This window comes from Bombina bombina, chromosome 5 (assembly GCF_027579735.1).
Source record: "Bombina bombina isolate aBomBom1 chromosome 5, aBomBom1.pri, whole genome shotgun sequence".
In the NCBI taxonomy this organism is placed as follows: Eukaryota; Metazoa; Chordata; class Amphibia; order Anura; family Bombinatoridae; genus Bombina; species Bombina bombina.
The window spans coordinates 522,193,622-522,212,673 of NC_069503.1; the positions used below are offsets into that span (position 1 = coordinate 522,193,622).

Genomic DNA, 19,052 nt, shown 5'->3' on the forward strand with positions numbered 1-19,052 from the left:
TTAACAGTGTTGAAAAGTTTTCTTTTTCCTTTCCCCTCTCTCTGCTTCTCTTCAGCTCTTCCCCTCTTTCTCTTTACTTCTAACTGGGGGTCTAAATCCGGTGGGCACTGCAGTGGTTCACTGAACAATTTTGCCACTTGCCTTCTATATGGCTGCTTGCCCTCTTTTAGGCCTGTCCACCACCCCCTTCCCGTGTGCTTATTGTCAGAGTGAAGCCGTAAGCACAAAGTTATTAGTGCAAGCGGATAGGGTTTGAATATGGGCACAGGCAGGAAACAAGAAAGCAGTCTCAGTTCAGTGTTAGTGCATGCGTCAAGTTTAAAATGTAGCAAGACAAGCAGTAATCCTTTTAAACGTATTTAGCCCCCAGCATGTCAGCTTCCGTGGCCAAGCGTACCTGATTATGGATAGCGGTTATGCGGGGGAGCCCCCTCTATTACTCACGGCTCTGGATCCTCAGCACGAGCTGATTGCATGCCCTCCGCTGGAGTTTTTCAGACCGCCGGGCACAATGATGGATCTCTGCTCGCTCACCTTCTCTGCGGGTGGCTGCCCTTTTTCGGGCATCTCTGCCGATGTACTCCGCGCTCACCGTGAACTCAATTAGCAAGGTCGGCTCAATCTTGCTCCTCCTTGTTTCCGAGATACGATACCTCCAGGTTAATCTTGCCTGCTGTCAAGCCCTAGCCGACAGGGCCTCTTAGGCGTATGTGAGACTTCCCAGCACGTAGCGATGTTAGCTACACCTTCCAGGCCACTACAGACACGGGCCAAGGAAGCCAGAAGCTTAGGTTCGATGTTGGTTAGCTCTTTTCCTCAGAGCTCTGTGCTAGCATAACCTCCACTAGCTCCGCCCAACAGGAAGTCTCGCCCCATCCCAGTGAATGCTTCTCTGTCCTCTTTCTCAGTTGTACATCGGGGCCTCCCACTCATCTTTTTATTCTGGTTAGAGACAGTTTGTGTTATTCTGTGAAGGGAGTAGTACATACACATTGTACAATATCTTAAGTTTCTTGGCGATTTCTTGCATTAACCTTCATTTCTCAGAACAAGAGTGAACTGATGAGTTTCAAAAGAATGATCTTTGTTTCTGGCCATATTGAGTCTGTAATCAAACCCACAATTGCAGATGCTCCAGATGCTGAACTAGTCTAAAGAAGGCCAGTTGTATTGCTTTTTTAATCAGCACAACAGTTTTCAGCTGTGCTAACAATTCTTTTTTCTAATGATCAATTACCCTTTTTAAATGATAAACTTTGATTAGCAAACATAACGTGCCATTGGAACACAGGACAGATGGTTACTGATAATGGGTCTCTATACACCCATGTAGATATTCCATTAAAGGGACAGTCAATTCCAAAACAAACTTTCATGATAGATAGGGCATGTAATTTTAAACAACTTTACAATTTACTTTTATCACCAACTTTGTTTTGTTCTCTTGGTATTCTTAGTTGAAAGCTAAACCTAGGAGGTTCATATGCTCATTTCTTAGACCTTGAAGGCCTCCTCTTATCTAAATGCATTTTGACCATTTTTCACTACTAGAGGGTGTTAGAGAGGGTGTTAGTTCATGTGTGTTATATAGATAACACTGTGCTTACGCACGTGGAGTTACCTAGGAGCCATCACTGATTGGCTAAAATGCAATCAGAACAATCCACAGGGGAAGACAGCACCACTCTCAAAATTGGGGCACGGAAAAGGGATTAGCCAGGTCCCAGTATCACTGTGATCAATCAAAGATTTCCAGCCTCCAAGTAACAAATTAAAAAAACCTTTATTAGCTTTAAACAGGGTCCATAATATAGCAACAATGTTTCAAACCAGCAATTGGTTCTTAGTCATGTCACTGATTCTATGTACAGGTGTGCACTTTATACCTATGCAAAATAATTAACAAGCTAAGTAACAGCGCCATCTTGTGTACTGCAAAATGTACACAAAATGGCAGTGTTACTTAGCTTGTTATTTAAAGCTAATAAAGGTTTTTTAATTTGTTACTTGGAGGCTGGAAATCTTTGCTTGATCACATGGCTAAAAACATAATTTATGCTTACCTGATAAATTCCTTTCTTCTGTAGTGTGATCAGTCCACGGGTCATCATTACTTCTGGGATATTACTCCTCCCCAACAGGAAGTGCAAGAGGATTCACCCAGCAGAGCTGCATATAGCTCCTCCCCTCTACGTCACTCCCAGTCATTCGACCAAGGACCAACGAGAAAGGAAAAGCCAAGGGTGAAGTGGTGACTGGAGTATAAATTAAAAAATATTTACCTGCCTTAAAAACAGGGCGGGCCGTGGACTGATCACACTACAGAAGAAAGGAATTTATCAGGTAAGCATAAATTATGTTTTCTTCTGTTAAGTGTGATCAGTCCACGGGTCATCATTACTTCTGGGATACCAATACCAAAGCAAAAGTACACGGATGACGGGAGGGATAGGCAGGCTCTTTATACAGAAGGAACCACTGCCTGAAGAACCTTTCTCCCAAAAATAGCCTCCGATGAAGCAAAAGTGTCAAATTTGTAAAATTTGGAAAAAGTATGAAGCGAAGACCAAGTTGCAGCCTTGCAAATCTGTTCAACAGAGGCCTCATTCTTGAAGGCCCAAGTGGAAGCCACAGCTCTAGTAGAATGAGCTGTAATTCTTTCAGGAGGCTGCTGTCCAGCAGTCTCATAAGCTAAACGAATTATGCTACGAAGCCAAAAAGAAAGAGAGGTAGCGGAAGCTTTTTGACCTCTCCTCTGCCCAGAGTAAATGACAAACAGAGAAGACGTTTGTCGAAATTCCTTAGTTGCCTGTAAGTAAAATTTTAGAGCACGGACTACATCCAGGTTGTGCAGTAGACGTTCCTTCTTTGAAGAAGGATTTGGGCATAAAGAAGGAACAACAATCTCTTGATTGATATTCCTGTTAGTAACTACCTTAGGTAAGAACCCAGGTTTAGTACGCAGGACTACCTTATCCGAATGAAAAATCAAATAAGGAGAATCACAATGTAAGGCTGATAATTCAGAGACTCTACGAGCCGAGGAAATAGCCATTAAAAATAGAACTTTCCAAGATAACAACTTTATATCAATGGAATAAAGGGGTTCAAACGGAACGCCCTGTAAAACATTAAGAACAAGGTTTAAACTCCATGGTGGAGCAACAGTTTTAAACACAGGCTTAATCCTGGCCAAAGCCTGACAAAAAGCCTGGACGTCAGGAACTTCTGACAGACGTTTGTGTAACAGAATGGACAGAGCTGAGATCTGTCCCTTTAATGAACTAGCAGATAAACCCTTTTCTAAACCTTCTTGTAGAAAAGACAATATCCTAGGAATCCTAACCTTACTCCAAGAGTAACCTTTGGATTCACACCAATATAGGTATTTACGCCATATCTTATGGTAAATCTTTCTGGTAACAGGTTTCCTAGCCTGTATTAAGGTATCAATAACTGACTCAGAAAACCCACGTCTTGATAAAATCAAGCGTTCAATTTCCAAGTAGTCAGCTTCAGAGAAGTTAGATTTTGATGTTTGAAGGGACCCTGTATCAGAAGGTCCTGTTTCAGAGGTAGAGACCAAGGTGGACAGGATGACATGTCCACCAGGTCTGCATACCAAGTCCTGCGTGGCCACGCAGGTGCTATTAGAATCACTGATGCTCTCTCTTGTTTGATTCTGGCAATCAATCGAGGAAGCAACGGGAAGGGTGGAAACACGTAAGCCATCCTGAAGTCCCAAGGTGCTGTCAGAGCATCTATCAGGACTGCTCCTGGATCCCTGGATCTGGACCCGTAACGAGGAAGCTTGGCGTTCTGTCGAGACGCCATGAGATCTATCTCTGGTTTGCCCCAACATCGAAGTATTTGGGCAAAGACCTCCGGATGAAGTTCCCACTCCCCCGGATGAAAAGTCTGACGACTTAAGAAATCCGCCTCCCAGTTCTCCACTCCCGGGATGTGGATTGCTGACAGGTGGCAAGAGTGAGACTCTGCCCAGCGAATTATCTTTGATACTTCCATCATAGCTAGGGAGCTTCTTGTCCCTCCCTGATGGTTGATGTAAGCTACAGTCGTGATGTTGTCCGACTGAAACCTGATGAACCCCCGAGTTGTCAACTGGGGCCAAGCCAGGAGGGCATTGAGAACTGCTCTCAATTCCAGAATGTTTATTGGCAGGAGACTCTCCTCCTGACTCCATTGTCCCTGAGCCTTCAGGGAATTCCAGACGGCACCCCAACCTAGAAGGCTGGCGTCTGTTACAATTGTCCAGTCTGGTCTGCTGAAAGGCATCCCCCTGGACAGATGTGGCCGAGAAAGCCACCATAGAAGAGAATTTCTGGTCTCTTGATCCAGATTCAGAGAAGGGGATAAGTCTGAGTAATCCCCATTCCACTGACTTAGCATGCACAGTTGCAGTGGTCTGAGGTGTAAGCGTGCAAAGGGTACTATGTCCATTGCCGCTACCATTAAGCCGATTACCTCCATGCATTGAGCCACTGACGGGTGTTGAATGGAATGAAGGGTGCGGCAAGCACTTTGAAGTCTTGTTAGCCTGTCCTCTGTCAGGTAAATCTTCATTTTTACAGAATCTATAAGAGTCCCCAGGAAGGGAACTCTTGTGAGTGGAACGAGTGAACTTTTCTTTTCGTTCACCTTCCATCCATGTGACCTTAGAAATGCCAGCACTAACTCTGTATGAGACTTGGCAGTTTGAAAGCTTGAAGCTTGTATCAGAATGTCGTCTAGGTATGGAGCTACCGAGATTCCCCGCGGTCTTAGTACCGCCAGAAGAGCACCCAGAACCTTTGTGAAGATTCTTGGAGCTGTAGCCAATCCGAATGGAAGAGCCACAAACTGGTAATGCCTGTCTAGGAAGGCAAACCTTAGGTACCGATAATGATCTTTGTGAATCGGTATGTGAAGGTAAGCATCTTTTAAATCTACAGTGGTCATGTACTGACCCTCTTGGATCATAGGTAAAATTGTCCGAATAGTCTCCATTTTGAACGATGGAACTCTTAGGAATTTGTTTAGGATCTTTAAGTCCAGGATTGGTCTGAAAGTTCCCTCTTTTTTGGGAACCACAAACAGATTTGAGTAAAACCCCTGTCCCTGTTCCGATCGTGGAACTGGATGGATTACTCCCATTAACAAGAGCTCTTGTACGCAGCGTAGAAACGCCTCTTTCTTTGTCTGGATTGTTGACAATCTTGACAGATGAAATCTCTCTCTTGGAGGAGAGTATTTGAAGTCCAGAAGGTATCCCTGAGATATTATCTCTAGCGCCCAGGGATCCTGAACATCTCTTGCCCAAGCCTGGGCGAAGAGAGAAAGTCTGCCCCCCACTAGATCCGATCCCGGATCGGGGGCCCTCAATTCATGCTGTTTTAGGGGCAGCAGCAGGTTTCCTAGTCTGCTTGCCCTTGTTCCAGGACTGGTTAGGTTTCCAGCCTTGTCTGTAGCGAGCAACAGCTCCTTCCTGTTTTGGTGCAGAGGAAGTTGATGCTGCTCCTGCTTTGAAATTACGAAAGGAACGAAAATTAGACTGTCTAGTCTTGGCTTTGGCTTTGTCCTGAGGCAGGGCATGGCCTTTACCTCCTGTAATGTCAGCGATAATTTCTTTCAACCCGGGCCCGAATAAGGTCTGCCCTTTGAAAGGTATATTAAGCAATTTAGACTTAGAAGTAACATCAGCTGACCAGGATTTTAGCCACAGCGCCCTGCGTGCCTGAATGGCGAATCCTGAATTCTTCGCCGTAAGTTTAGTAAGATGTACTACGGCCTCCGAAATGAATGAATTAGCTAGTTTAAGGACTCTAAGCCTGTCCGTAATGTCGTCCAGAGTAGCTGAACCAATGTTCTCTTCCAGAGACTCAATCCAGAATGCCGCTGCAGCCGTAATCGGCGCAATGCATGCAAGGGGTTGCAATATAAAACCTTGTTGAACAAACATTTTCTTAAGGTAACCCTCTAACTTTTTATCCATTGGATCTGAAAAGGCACAGCTATCCTCCACCGGGATAGTGGTACGCTTAGCTAAGGTAGAAACTGCTCCCTCCACCTTAGGGACCGTTTGCCATAAGTCCCTTGTGGTGGCGTCTATTGGAAACATTTTTCTAAATATCGGAGGGGGTGAGAACGGCACACCGGGTCTATCCCACTCCTTAGTAACAATTTCAGTAAGTCTCTTAGGTATAGGAAAAACCTCAGTACTCGTCGGTACCGCAAAATATTTATCCAACCTACACATTTTCTCTGGTATTGCAACTGTGTTACAATCATTCAGAGCCGCTAACACCTCCCCTAGTAATACACGGAGGTTTTCCAGTTTAAATTTAAAATTTGAAATATCTGAATCCAGTCTGTTTGGATCAGAACCGTCACCCACAGAATGAAGTTCTCCGTCCTCATGTTCTGCCACCTGTGACGCAGTGTCTGACATGGCCCTAATATTATCAGCGCACTCTGTTCTCACCCCAGAGTGATCACGCTTACCTCTTAGTTCTGGTAATTTAGCCAAAACCTCAGTCATAACAGTAGCCATATCCTGTAATGTGATTTGTAATGGCCGCCCAGATGTACTCGGCGCTACAATATCACGCACCTCCCTCTGAGCGGGAGATGTAGGTACTGACACGTGAGGCGAGTTAGTCGGCATAACTCTCCCCTCGTTGTTTGGTGAAATTTGTTCAATTTGTACAGATTGACTTTTATTTAAAGTAGCATCAATACAGTTAGTACATAAATTTCTATTGGGCTCCACTTTGGCATTGCAACAAATGACACAGGTATCATCCTCTGAATCAGACATGTTTAACACACTAGCAAATAAACTTGCAACTTGGAAATACAATTCAATTAGAATAATATTAAAACGTACTGTGCTTTTAAGAAGCACAGAAGATCTATGACAGTTGAAAATTAATAAATTGAAACAGTTATAGCCTCAATCCTTGTAAACAACACAACTTTAGCAAAGGTTTAATCCCATTAGCAAAGATAACAAATTCTGAAAGCAGGAAACAAATTACAGAATAAACGTTTTTTATCTCAGTCAAACTATAATTCTCACAGCTCTGCTGAGAGAAATTACCTCCCTCAAAATAAGTTTTGAAGACCCCTGAGCTCTGTAGAGATGAACCGGATCATGCAGGGAATACAATGAGTTGCTGACTGAAATATTTGATGCGTAGTAAAAGCGCCAAAAAACGGCCCCTCCCCCTCACACACAGCAGTGAGGGAGAACAGAAACTGTCAGAAAACAGATTAAGCAAACTGCCAAGTGGAAAAATAGTGCCCAAACATTTATTCACTCAGTACCTCAGTAAATGAAAACGATTTTACATTCCAGCAAAAACGTTAAACATAATCTCTAGTTATTAAACAGCTTTATGTATTTCTTATCAGTGTAATTCTAGTGAAGTACCATTCCCCAGAATACTGAAGTGTAAAGTATACATACATGACATTATATCGGTATGGCAGGATTTTCTCATCAATTCCATTGTCAGAAAATAAAAACTGCTACATACCTCTATGCAGATTCATCTGCCCGCTGTCCCCTGATCTGAAGTTTACCTCTCCTCAGATGGCCGAGAAACAGCAATATATTCTTAACTACTCCGGCTAAAATCATAACAAAAACTCTGGTAGATTCTTCTTCAAACTCTGCCAGAGAGATAATAACACACTCCGGTGCTATTTTGAAATAACAAACTTTTGATTGAAGATATAAAACTAAGTATAATCACCATAGTCCTCTCACACATCCTATCTAGTCGTTGGGTGCAAGAGAATGACTGGGAGTGACGTAGAGGGGAGGAGCTATATGCAGCTCTGCTGGGTGAATCCTCTTGCACTTCCTGTTGGGGAGAAGTAATATCCCAGAAGTAATGATGACCCGTGGACTGATCACACTTAACAGAAGAAATACAAGTCTGTCAAAAGAACTGAAATAAGGGGGCATTTTGCAGAGGCTTAGATACAAGGTAATTACAGAGGCAAAAAGTGTATTTATATAACTCTGTTGGTTATGCAAAACTAGGGAATGGGTAATAAAGGAATTTTTCTAACTTTTAAAACAATGAAAATTCTGGTGTAGACTGTCCCTTTAAAAATCAGCCATTTCCTGTTTCTATGTTCATTTACAAAATTAACAATGTCTACACTGTATTTCTGATCAATTTGATGTTATTTTAATGGACAAAAAAAAATTGCTTTTCTTTCAAAAACAAGGAAATTTCTAAGTGACCCCAAAACTTTTAAACACTAGTGTATATAGAAGTAAATCTTTAACTAAATTCAATACAATACAAGCTGGACCATTCCTGAATAAAACATTGAAGACCATTTTTTTATGTTTCAGACATGGCTCATAATTTTAAAGCATTTTCCAATTTACTTATATTATTTGCTTCATTCTCATGGTATCCTTTATTGAAGAAGCAGCAATTCGGTACTGGGAATTAGCTGAAACATATATTTGCAACGGCCAATCAGCAGCTAGCTCCCAGTAGTGCATTATTTTTTAATTTGTGTTACCGTTACCTTGTACCTTTTTCTCTCTATAACCATAGTCTATCATATGCATCCTATCTTCTTCTTCAAGGTTCCAAAGAAACAACCAAAACATTATTATAAGATTAAAACCTAGCAATATTGCTGTTACAAAAATAGTTTTAAAAAAAAACTCTCTCTAAAGGGTGCCATTCTTATATATAAACAAATGTTATCAACTTATGATACACAAAATAATATTATTTTGTATACCATAATGTTTCTATACAATGAATATCACATATGCCTGTCCTTGTTATCTGGTAATAGTCCTAAATCTTGAATTGTGTCAGAAATGGGGCTGCTCTGTTCATGATCTTCACATCAATAAAACACACGCCTAGATTTAGAGTTCTGCGTTAGCCGTCAAAAGCAGCGTTAAAGGGTCCTAACGCTGCTTTTTACCGCCCGCTGGTATTTAGAGTCGCTCACTTCCAAGCCGCGACTTTTCCATACCGCAGATCCCCTTACGCCAATTGCGTATCCTATCTTTTCAATGGGATTTTCCTAACGCTGGTATTTAGAGTCTTGGCTGAAGTGAGCGGTAGACCCTCTACCGACAAGACTCCATCCGCAGAAAAAAGTCAGTAGTTAAGAGCTTTCTGGGCTAACGCCGGTTTATAAAGCTCTTGACTACTGTGCTCTAAAGTACACTAACACCCATAAACTACCTATGTACCCCTAAACCGAGGACCCCCCAGATCGCCGCCACTATAGTAAAATTTTTTAACCCCTAATCTGCCGACCGCACATCGCCGCCACCTACATTATCCGTATGAACCCCTAATCTGCTGCCCCTAACATCGCCGACACCTACATAATATTTATTAACCCCTAATCTTTATTAACCCCTAATCTGCTCCCTCAACGTCGCCGCTACCTTACCTACACTTATTAACCCCTAATCTGCCGACTGGACCTCGGCGCTACTATAATAAATGTATTAACCCCTAAACCGCCGCACTCCCGCCTCGCAAACCCTATAATAAATAGTATTAACCCCTAATCTGCCCCCCCAACGTTGCCGCTACCTTACCTACACTTATTAACCCCTAATCTGCCGACCGGACCTCGCCGCTACTCTAATAAATGTATTAACCCCTAAAGCTAAGTCTAACCCTAACCCTAACACCCCCCTAAATTAAATATAATTTTTTTTTTTATTTTATTTTTTATAAAGTTTTTATTGAGGTTAAATATCATTACATCAGTAAAAACAAAAACAGTATACACTTTCAATAATATGGAAAAGAAGGTGACATATCCCATGATAATACAGGCGTCATAAGCATACTGGATTATGTAGTTCAAAAGCTGAATATCTCACACTATTACATCATATGGGTATAATCTAACATTAGTATTAGTCAGCAAGTGTATAAACAAAACCTCATTTTTCCTTTATGAAGCATAGAAAATCCTCTCAAAGCACAAGTGGCCTCTTACAAACCAAGTAGAGTGTATATCATTAGGTAGAGGATAACTAAAAACTCAAATCAGATAGGGAAGGGGTTATAAATGATAGACTAGCAAAATATGTCAAAATTTATATCTACCTAGGGGAAGTTATCAGGATAAAATCCCATATTTAAAGAAGCAGACTATCTGGGAGAAAGGGGGGAGAGGAGGCAGTGTGGACTATGGGGGATACAGAGAAATATACATATCAGCAAAGTATGGGTAGTATATAGCTAATAAGGACTAGGAGTTAGCATTACACTGTAATTCCCCTCAATCATGAAATATAGATGTATTGCTCAGAAAGATAAAATACTTAGGCCTAGATTTGGAGTTCGGCGGTAGCCGTCAAAACCAGCGTTAGAGGCTCCTAACGCTGGTTTTGGCCGCCCGCTGGTATTTGGAGTCAGTGATTAAAGGGTCTAACGCTCACTTTTCATCCGCGACTTTTCCATACCGCAGATCCCCCTACGCCATTTGCGTATCCTATCTTTTCAATGGGATCTTTCTAACGCCGGTATTTAGAGTCGTTTCTGAAGTGAGCGTTAGAGCTCTAACGACAAAACTTCAGCCGCCTGAAAATAGCAGGAGTTAAGAGCTTTCTGGGCTAACGCCGGTTCATAAAGCTCTTAACTACTGTACCCTAAAGTACACTAACACCCATAAACTACCTATGTACCCCTAAACCGAGCTCCCCCCACATCGCCGCCACTCGATTAAAATTTTTAACCCCTAATCTGCCGACCGCCACCTACGTTATACTTATGTACCCCTAATCTGCTGCCCCTAACCCCGCCGACCCCTGTATTACATTTATTAACCCCTAACCTGCCCCCCACAACGTCGCCGCCAGCTACTTAAAATAATTAACCCCTAATCTTCCGACCGCAAAGCGCCGCCACCTACGTTATCCCTATGTACCCCTAATCTGCTGCCCCTAACACCGCCGACCCCTATATTATATTTATTAACCCCTAATCTGCCCCCCTCAACGTCGCCGACACCTGCCTACACTTATTAACCCCTAATCTGCCGAGCGGACCTGAGCGCTACTATAATAAAGTTATTAACCCCTAACCCGCCTCACTAACCCTATAATAAATAGTATTAACCCCCTAATCTGCCCTCCCTAACATCGCTGACACCTAACTTCAATTATTAACCCCTAATCTGACGACCGGAGCTCACCACTATTCTAATAAATGGATTAACCCCTAAAGCTAAGTCTAACCCTAACACTAACACCCCCCTAACTTAAATATAATTTACATCTAACGAAATAAATTAACTCTTATTAAATAACTTATTCCTATTTAAAGCTAAATGCTTACCTGTAAAATAAATCCTAATATAGCTACAATATAAATTATAATTATATTATAGCTATTTTAGGATTAATATTTATTTTACAGGCAACTTTGTAATTATTTTAACCAGGTACAATAGCTATTAAATAGTTAAGAACTATTTAATAGTTACCTAGTTAAAATAATAACAAAATTACCTGTAAAATAAATCCTAACCTAAGATATAATTAAACCTAACACTACCCTATCAATAAAATAATTAAATAAACTACCTACAATTACCTACAATTAACCTAACTACACTATCAATAAATTAATTAAACACAATTCCTACAAATAAATACAATTAAATAAACTAGCTAAAGTACAAAAAATAAAAAAGAACTAAGTTACAAAAAATAAAAAAATATTTACAAACATAAGAAAAATATTACAACAATTTTAAACTAATTACACCTACTCTAAGCCCCCTAATAAAATAACAAAGACCCCCAAAATAAAAAATTCCCTACCCTATTCTAAATTAAAAAAGTTACAAGCTCTTTTACCTTACCAGCCCTGAACAGGGCCCTTTGCGGGGCATGCCCCAAGAATTTCAGCTCTTTTGCCTGTAAAAGAATAAATACAATACCCCCCCCCAACATTACAACCCACCACCCACATACCCCTAATCTAACCCAAACCCCCCTTAAAAAAAACCTAACACTAAGCCCCTGAAGATCTTCCTACCTTGTCTTCACCATCCAGGTTCACCGATCCGTCCTGAAGAGCTCATCCGATGTCCTGATCCAAGCCCAAGCGGGGGGCTGAAGAGGTCCATGATCCGGTCAAAGTCTTCATCCAAGCGGGGCAGAAGAGGATCTTCCATCCGATTGAAGTCATCATCCAGGCGGCATCTTCTATGGTCTTCCATCCGGAGCGAAGCGGCAGGATCCTGAAGACCTCCAGCGCGGAACATCCATCCGGACCGACGACTGAACGACGAATGACTGTTCCTTTAAGGGACGTCATCCAAGATGGCGTCCCTCGAATTCCGATTGGCTGATAGGATTCTATCAGCCAATCGGAATTAAGGTAGGAATTTTCTGATTGGCTGATGGAATCAGCCAATCAGAATCAAGTTCAATCCGATTGGCTGATCCAATCAGCCAATCAGATTGAGCTCGCATTCTATTGGCTGTTCCGATCAGCCAATAGAATGCGAGCTCAATCTGATTGGCTGATTGGATCAGCCAATCGGATTGAACTAGATTCTGATTGGCTGATTCCATCAGCCAATCAGAAAATTCCTACCTTAATTCCGATTGGCTGATAGAATCCTATCAGCCAATCGGAATTCGAGGGACGCCATCTTGGATGACGTCCCTTAAAGGAACAGTCATTCGTCGTTCAGTCGTCGGTCCGGATGGATGTTCCGCGCTGGAGGTCTTCAGGATCCTGCCGCTTCGCTCCGGATGGAAGACCATAGAAGATGCCGCCTGGATGATGACTTCAATCGGATGGAAGATCCTCTTCTGCCCCGCTTGGATGAAGACTTTGACCGGATCATGGACCTCTTCAGCCCCCCGCTTGGGCTTGGATCAGGACATCGGATGAGCTCTTCAGGACGGATCGGTGAACCTGGATGGTGAAGACAAGGTAGGAAGATCTTCAGGGGCTTAGTGTTAGGTTTATTTAAGGGGGGTTTGGGTTAGATTAGGGGTATGTGGGTGGTGGGTTGTAATGTTGGGGGGGGTATTGTATTTATTCTTTTACAGGCAAAAGAGCTGAAATTCTTGGGGCATGCCCCGCAAAGGGCCCTGTTCAGGGCTGGTAAGGTAAAAGAGCTTGTAACTTTTTTAATTTAGAATAGGGTAGGGAATTTTATATTTTGGGGGTCTTTGTTATTTTATTAGGGGGCTTAGAGTAGGTGTAATTAGTTTAAAATTGTTGTAATATTTTTCTTATGTTTGTAAATATTTTTTTATTTTTTGTAACTTAGTTCTTTTTTATTTTTTGTACTTTAGCTAGTTTATTTAATTGTATTTATTTGTAGGAATTGTGTTTAATTAATTTATTGATAGTGTAGTGTTAGGTTAATTGTAGGTAATTGTAGGTAGTTTATTTAATTATTTTATTGATAGGGTAGTGTTAGGTTTAATTATATCTTAGGTTAGGATTTATTTTACAGGTAAATTTGTTATTATTTTAACTAGGTAACTATTAAATAGTTCTTAACTATTTAATAGCTATTGTACCTGGTTAAAATAATTACAAAGTTGCCTGTAAAATAAATATTAATCCTAAAATAGCTATAATATAATTATAATTTATATTGTAGCTATATTAGGATTTAATTTACAGGTAAGTATTTAGCTTTAAATAGGAATAAATTATTTAATAAGAGTTAATTTATTTCGTTAGATGTAAATTATATTTAAGTTAGGGGGGTCTTAGTGTTAGGGTTAGACTTAGCTTTAGGGGTTAATCCATTTATTAGAATAGCGGTGAGCTCCGGTCATCAGATTAGGGGTTAATAATTGAAGTTAGGTGTCGGCGATGTTAGGGAGGGCAGATTAGGGGGTTAATACTATTTAGTATAGGGTTAGTGAGGCGGGTTAGGGGTTAATAACTTTATTATAGTAGCGCTCAGGTCCGCTCGGCAGATTAGGGGTTAATAAGTGTAGGCAGGTGTCGGCGACGTTGAGGGGGGCAGATTAGGGGTTAATAAATATAATATAGGGTCGGCGATGTTAGGGCAGCAGATTAGGGGTACATAGGGATAACGTAGGTTGCGGCGGTTTACGGAGCGGCAGATTAGGGGTTAATAATAATATGCAGGGGTCAGCGATAGCGGGGGCGGCAGATTAGGGGTTAATAAGTGTAAGGCTAGGGGTGTTTAGACTCGGGGTACATGTTAGGGTGTTAGGTGCAGACGTAGGAAGTGTTTCCCCATAGGAAACAATGGGGCTGCGTTAGGAGCTGAACGCTGCTTTTTTGCAGGTGTTAGGTTTTTTTTCAGCTCAAACAGTCCCATTGTTTCCTATGGGAGAATCGTGCACGAGCACGTTTTTGAGGCTGGCCGCGTCCGTAAGCAACTCTGGTATCGAGAGTTGCATTTGCGGTAAAAATGCTCTACGCTCCTTTTTTGGAGCCTAACGCAGCATTTGTTTGAACTCTCGATACCAGAGTTAAATTTATGGTGCGGCCAGAAAAAAGCCCGCGGAGCGTTAACAGCCCTTTTACCGCCGAACTCCAAATCTAGGCCTTAATGTTAGAACAGGCCAATGGTTCAACCAAATGTTATCAAGCATGACACCTCCAAAAAGAAAAATTGTACATATATATCAATAACTAATACTACTAGCATATTTTATCAATATTAATATAATTTGATCCTGCACTGTAGTAGAGACCAAGAGGTCTCATGCCTGTGTATAGCAAACTTATGCAGATTTAACGTTAGCATGCAGCTCTGATATGCCAGGGAATGAACTTAACTTCTATATACCCATATCTTGTACTACTTTGACCCTACCCTCCAGGCATAGGCCCCGCTCCCAGATGGCAGGCAAATTAACTAGTAATGTGCAGAGTACAACTAGGTGTCACACCCGTATGCAAATCTGAAGAAAAGGAAATAATTTTTTAGTATCAATGGTTAGACCTCAATTGCCGAGGCAAAATAGATGTATATTAGTGTAGCAGAAAGTTACTGAAAAATACAATGACAGGATGTATCTTCAATTGTAACACCAAGTTGTGATTTCTATAATGGTGGTGTAAATAGTATTACCCTATGGCTGCCTCATGTGCAGAGGAATGCACTGAGGGAATGCAGCAGGGAAATCGGTTTACACCCCAGAGGTCAGATAAAGTAAAATAGGTAAAAACAAAAATAGAAATATGATGCACAACAACTATAAAATTATTCAATAGTTAGTGCAACAATTAATTAAATGAGGTGTGATTGGAAAAAATAAAAATAAAGTATTATAGGAATATATCGATGTTGAATATTGTCCAATTAGCTTAAGAATTGAATAGGACTGAAATATTGTTGCAGCATACCACAGCAGAATTAATTATGAAGATTAGGCTTACCGGAGAAACTATTCGTTTGAGAGAGCTGAGTGATACAATGTATCGTTATAGAGCGCTGTGTAGTCCGACTGTGCTGAAGTTGGCGTGTGACGTCACAGCCTCGTGGCTTGCATGAGCGTAATGGTATCCCAGCTGACTGCCGAAGCAGTGTAATCCGGAGCAAAAGAAAATGACAAAGTGTTAAAGGGCGCTGTGGATAAATAACATAATATAGTTTTACCAAATACTGAATCGTATGAAATGTGAACAGTCTTCACTTTGGTAGATTGATCTGGTTGCGTGAATCCGTCTGTTAGGAAACTCAGTACAGAGCAGGAGTTGCCTTGTAGTGTATGAGAGGTATAACTTCAATACTAAGCACTATGTGAAGTGGGAGGCAACCTTAAATAGGGTGGAGAGGATAAGGTGAGCAGAGAATTAAAGGGATAGTGATTACTGACAGGTAATATGAGAGGAAACCCTGACACTAGGTGATAGGCTACTCAAATATTCCATATAATGGTATTGCCTGTGGAACTGCAGTCTGCATAAACTGTTTGTTAAAAAGAAGCATTAGTATAGCGCACATGTAAAAAACAAACATACATAAGAATAAGCCCAACTTATTTTTGTCTCCTATAGCACAAGCTGTCATAAAATGTACATCTCTCTCTATCTGTCTAATCAATATAGTACCTGATGGGGGAAAAACGCATCAAGTCCGTGAGCTTTCTTAGCCCTGTATAATGGCACATGGCTTTTACATGGGGGCTGAACCTCAGTTAACATTATAGAGAATATATAGGAAAACGGCTTAAATGAAAACAGATAAAACATATTAACATTTTCCCCAGAAATCTTCTACCCCCTAAGATATAATAAGTTCGGGGCAAAGTGAAAAGACAACAGCATTGCGTCCTTGTGAGGCTACGATATGCTCAAACTGTGCTGTGAGTCTCCAGCTCGCTAAAAACATAAGATCACGTTTTAAGCCGCGTTAAGCAGAGAGTCACACTAGGTTAACCACCAAGTATAGTGATGCAATTGTGCTAGCTGTGGTAATAATCTCCAAATGTCCCAAGCCCATCTAACTGCGACAAAACGTTCTCACCCCACTCCGATCTTGAAGCAGCAGGTGTTGGAAACTAAAGGCAGGTCCACTATCTCCACTATCTCCTGATCACGAGGCTTCAAAATTGCAATAGCAGTATCCATTATCGCCGGTCTAGAACCCCACATACGGGCCTCCTCTGTAGCTATCTCCCAGGCAGCAAAATTATAGTCAGAGATCGACTCACCATCAGATTCTCGCAGTCTCCATGCCGCTACTGCAGGTGTACGTGTTGGGAGAGCTTGCACTTGTGGATCCCCCAACTCGGTATTGCTGTGTGGAGGATATATAGTGGCCCGCACCTGAGGGACAGCCGCAGCCCCCAGGGTCAGGCCAAAGCTAGGCAACTCAACTTCACTTCTATCTCGCCGGTAGGACTCCAGTTCTTGTTGCGATGGTGTCGTGAGCATCGAGCATCCCATCAGTGTTAAGTGAGGAGGCTGGAGTATAGAATCAAATGCCCCAATCACTGCTACTCTAAACTCTTCAAAAATATTCTGCAGTATTTGCGAAATGTCCTCCATGATAAGCAATAGGAAGTTTAGGCTGACAACCCCTAGTTAGGGAATGTTCTTACTTCAGCGCAACTGGCTGGGTAGACTGATCATTCAGAGTAATGGGGGGGTAGAGACAAGTATAGGCCACTCTCAGACCTCTGCTGCGTACTATCTCGAATACGGGCTGCTTGTTCTTGAAGATGTACAAATATCATATGTATCTGCTCCAGAAATAATGCCTGTCACAGTTCTCGTGGAAAAAATAAAATCTGACAGCTTTTGGAGAGACAAACAGCAGTTTTGTCAGCTCCCACAGGCAGACAAAGTTTAACAAGCAGCCATCTTGGTAGGTGGTTAGACACGCCCCCCATTAAATATAATTTTAATCTAACAAAATAAATTAAATATTATTAACTAAAGTCTTCCTATTTAAAGCTAAATACTTACCTGTAAAATAAACCCTAATATAGCTACAATATAATGAATAATTATATTGTAGCTATTTTAGGATTTATATTTCTTTTACAGTCAACTTTGTATTTATTTTAACTAGGTACAATAGCTATTAAATAGTTATTTACTATTTAATAGCTACCTAGTTAAAATAATTACAAAATTACCTGTAAAATAAATCCTAACCTAAGTTACAATTAAACCTAACATTACACTATAAATAAATAAATTAAATCAATTAACTACATGTAGCTACAATTACCTACAATTAAATAAACTAAACTGAATTACCAAAACAAACAAACACTAAATTGCAAAAAATAAAAACAGATTACAAGAATTTTAAGCTAATTACACCTACTCTAAGCCCCCTAATAAAATAACAAGTTCAATCCGATTGGCTGATCCAATAAGCCAATCAGATTGAGCTCGCATTCTATTGGCTGTTTTTCCGATCAGCCAATAGAATGCGAGCTCAATCTGATTGGCTGATTGGATCAGCCAATCGGATTGAACTTGAATCTGATTGGCTAATTCAATCAGCCAATCAGATTTTTCCTACCTTAATTCCGATTGGCTGATAGAATCCTATCAGCCAATCGGAATTCGAGGGACGCCATCTTGGATGACGTCACTTAAAGGAACCTTCATTCGTCGGGTAGTCGTCGTTGAAGAAGGATGTTCCGCGCCGGAGGTCTTGAAGATGGAGCCGCTCCTCGTCGGATGGATGAAGATAGAAGATGCCGCTTGGATGAAGATGTCTGCTGGTCCAGATGTCCTCTTCTGCCCGGATAGGATGAAGACTTCTGCCGGTCTGGATGTCCTCTTGTGCCCCATCGGATGAAGACTTCGGCCCGGTTGGGTGAAGACGACTCAAGGTAGGGAGATCTTCAGGGGGGTAGTGTTAGGTTTATTTAAGGGGGGTTTGGGTTAGAGTAGGGGTATGTGGGTGGTGGGTTGTAATGTTGGGGGGTGGTATTGTGTTTTTTTTACAGGCAAAAGAGCTGATTTCTTTGGGGCATGCCCCGCAAAAAGCTCTTTTAAGGGCTGGTAAGGTAATAGAGCTGTTAACTTTTTTAATTTAGATTAGGGTAGGGAATTTTTTTTATTTTGGGGGCTTTGTAATTTTATTATGGGGCTTAGAGTAGCTGTAATTAGCTTAAAATTCTTGTAATCTGTTTTTAGTTTTTGTAATTTAGTGTTTGTTTTTTTTTGGTTATTTAGTTTAGTTTATTTAATTGTAGGTAATTGTAGCTACTTGTAGTTAATTGATTTAATTTATTTATTGATAGTGTAGTGTTAGGTTTAATTGTAACTTAGGTTAGGATTTATTTTACAGGTAATTTTGTAATTATTTTAACTAGGTAGCTATTAAATAGTAAATAACTATTTAATAGCTATTGTACCTAGTTAAAATAAATACAAAGTTGCCTGTAAAAGAAATATAAATCCTAAAATTTAAAACTGCCCCATTGTTTCCTATGGGGATATTGTGCACGAGCACGTTTTTCCAGCTAGCCGCTACCGTAAGCAACGCTGGTATTTAGAGTTGAAGTGGCGGTAAATATGCCTTTACGCTCCCTTTTTGGAGCCTAACGCAGC

At 41.0% G+C, this 19,052-nt stretch overlaps 1 protein-coding gene across 1 annotated transcript in view; it reads left to right on the forward strand.

Annotated features, from left to right (window-relative positions):
* The window catches only part of PDE1C (phosphodiesterase 1C), a 1,522,336-nt gene that overhangs the window by 200,927 nt on the left and 1,302,357 nt on the right, over nucleotides 1–19,052 (forward strand). The window lies entirely within an intron of this gene.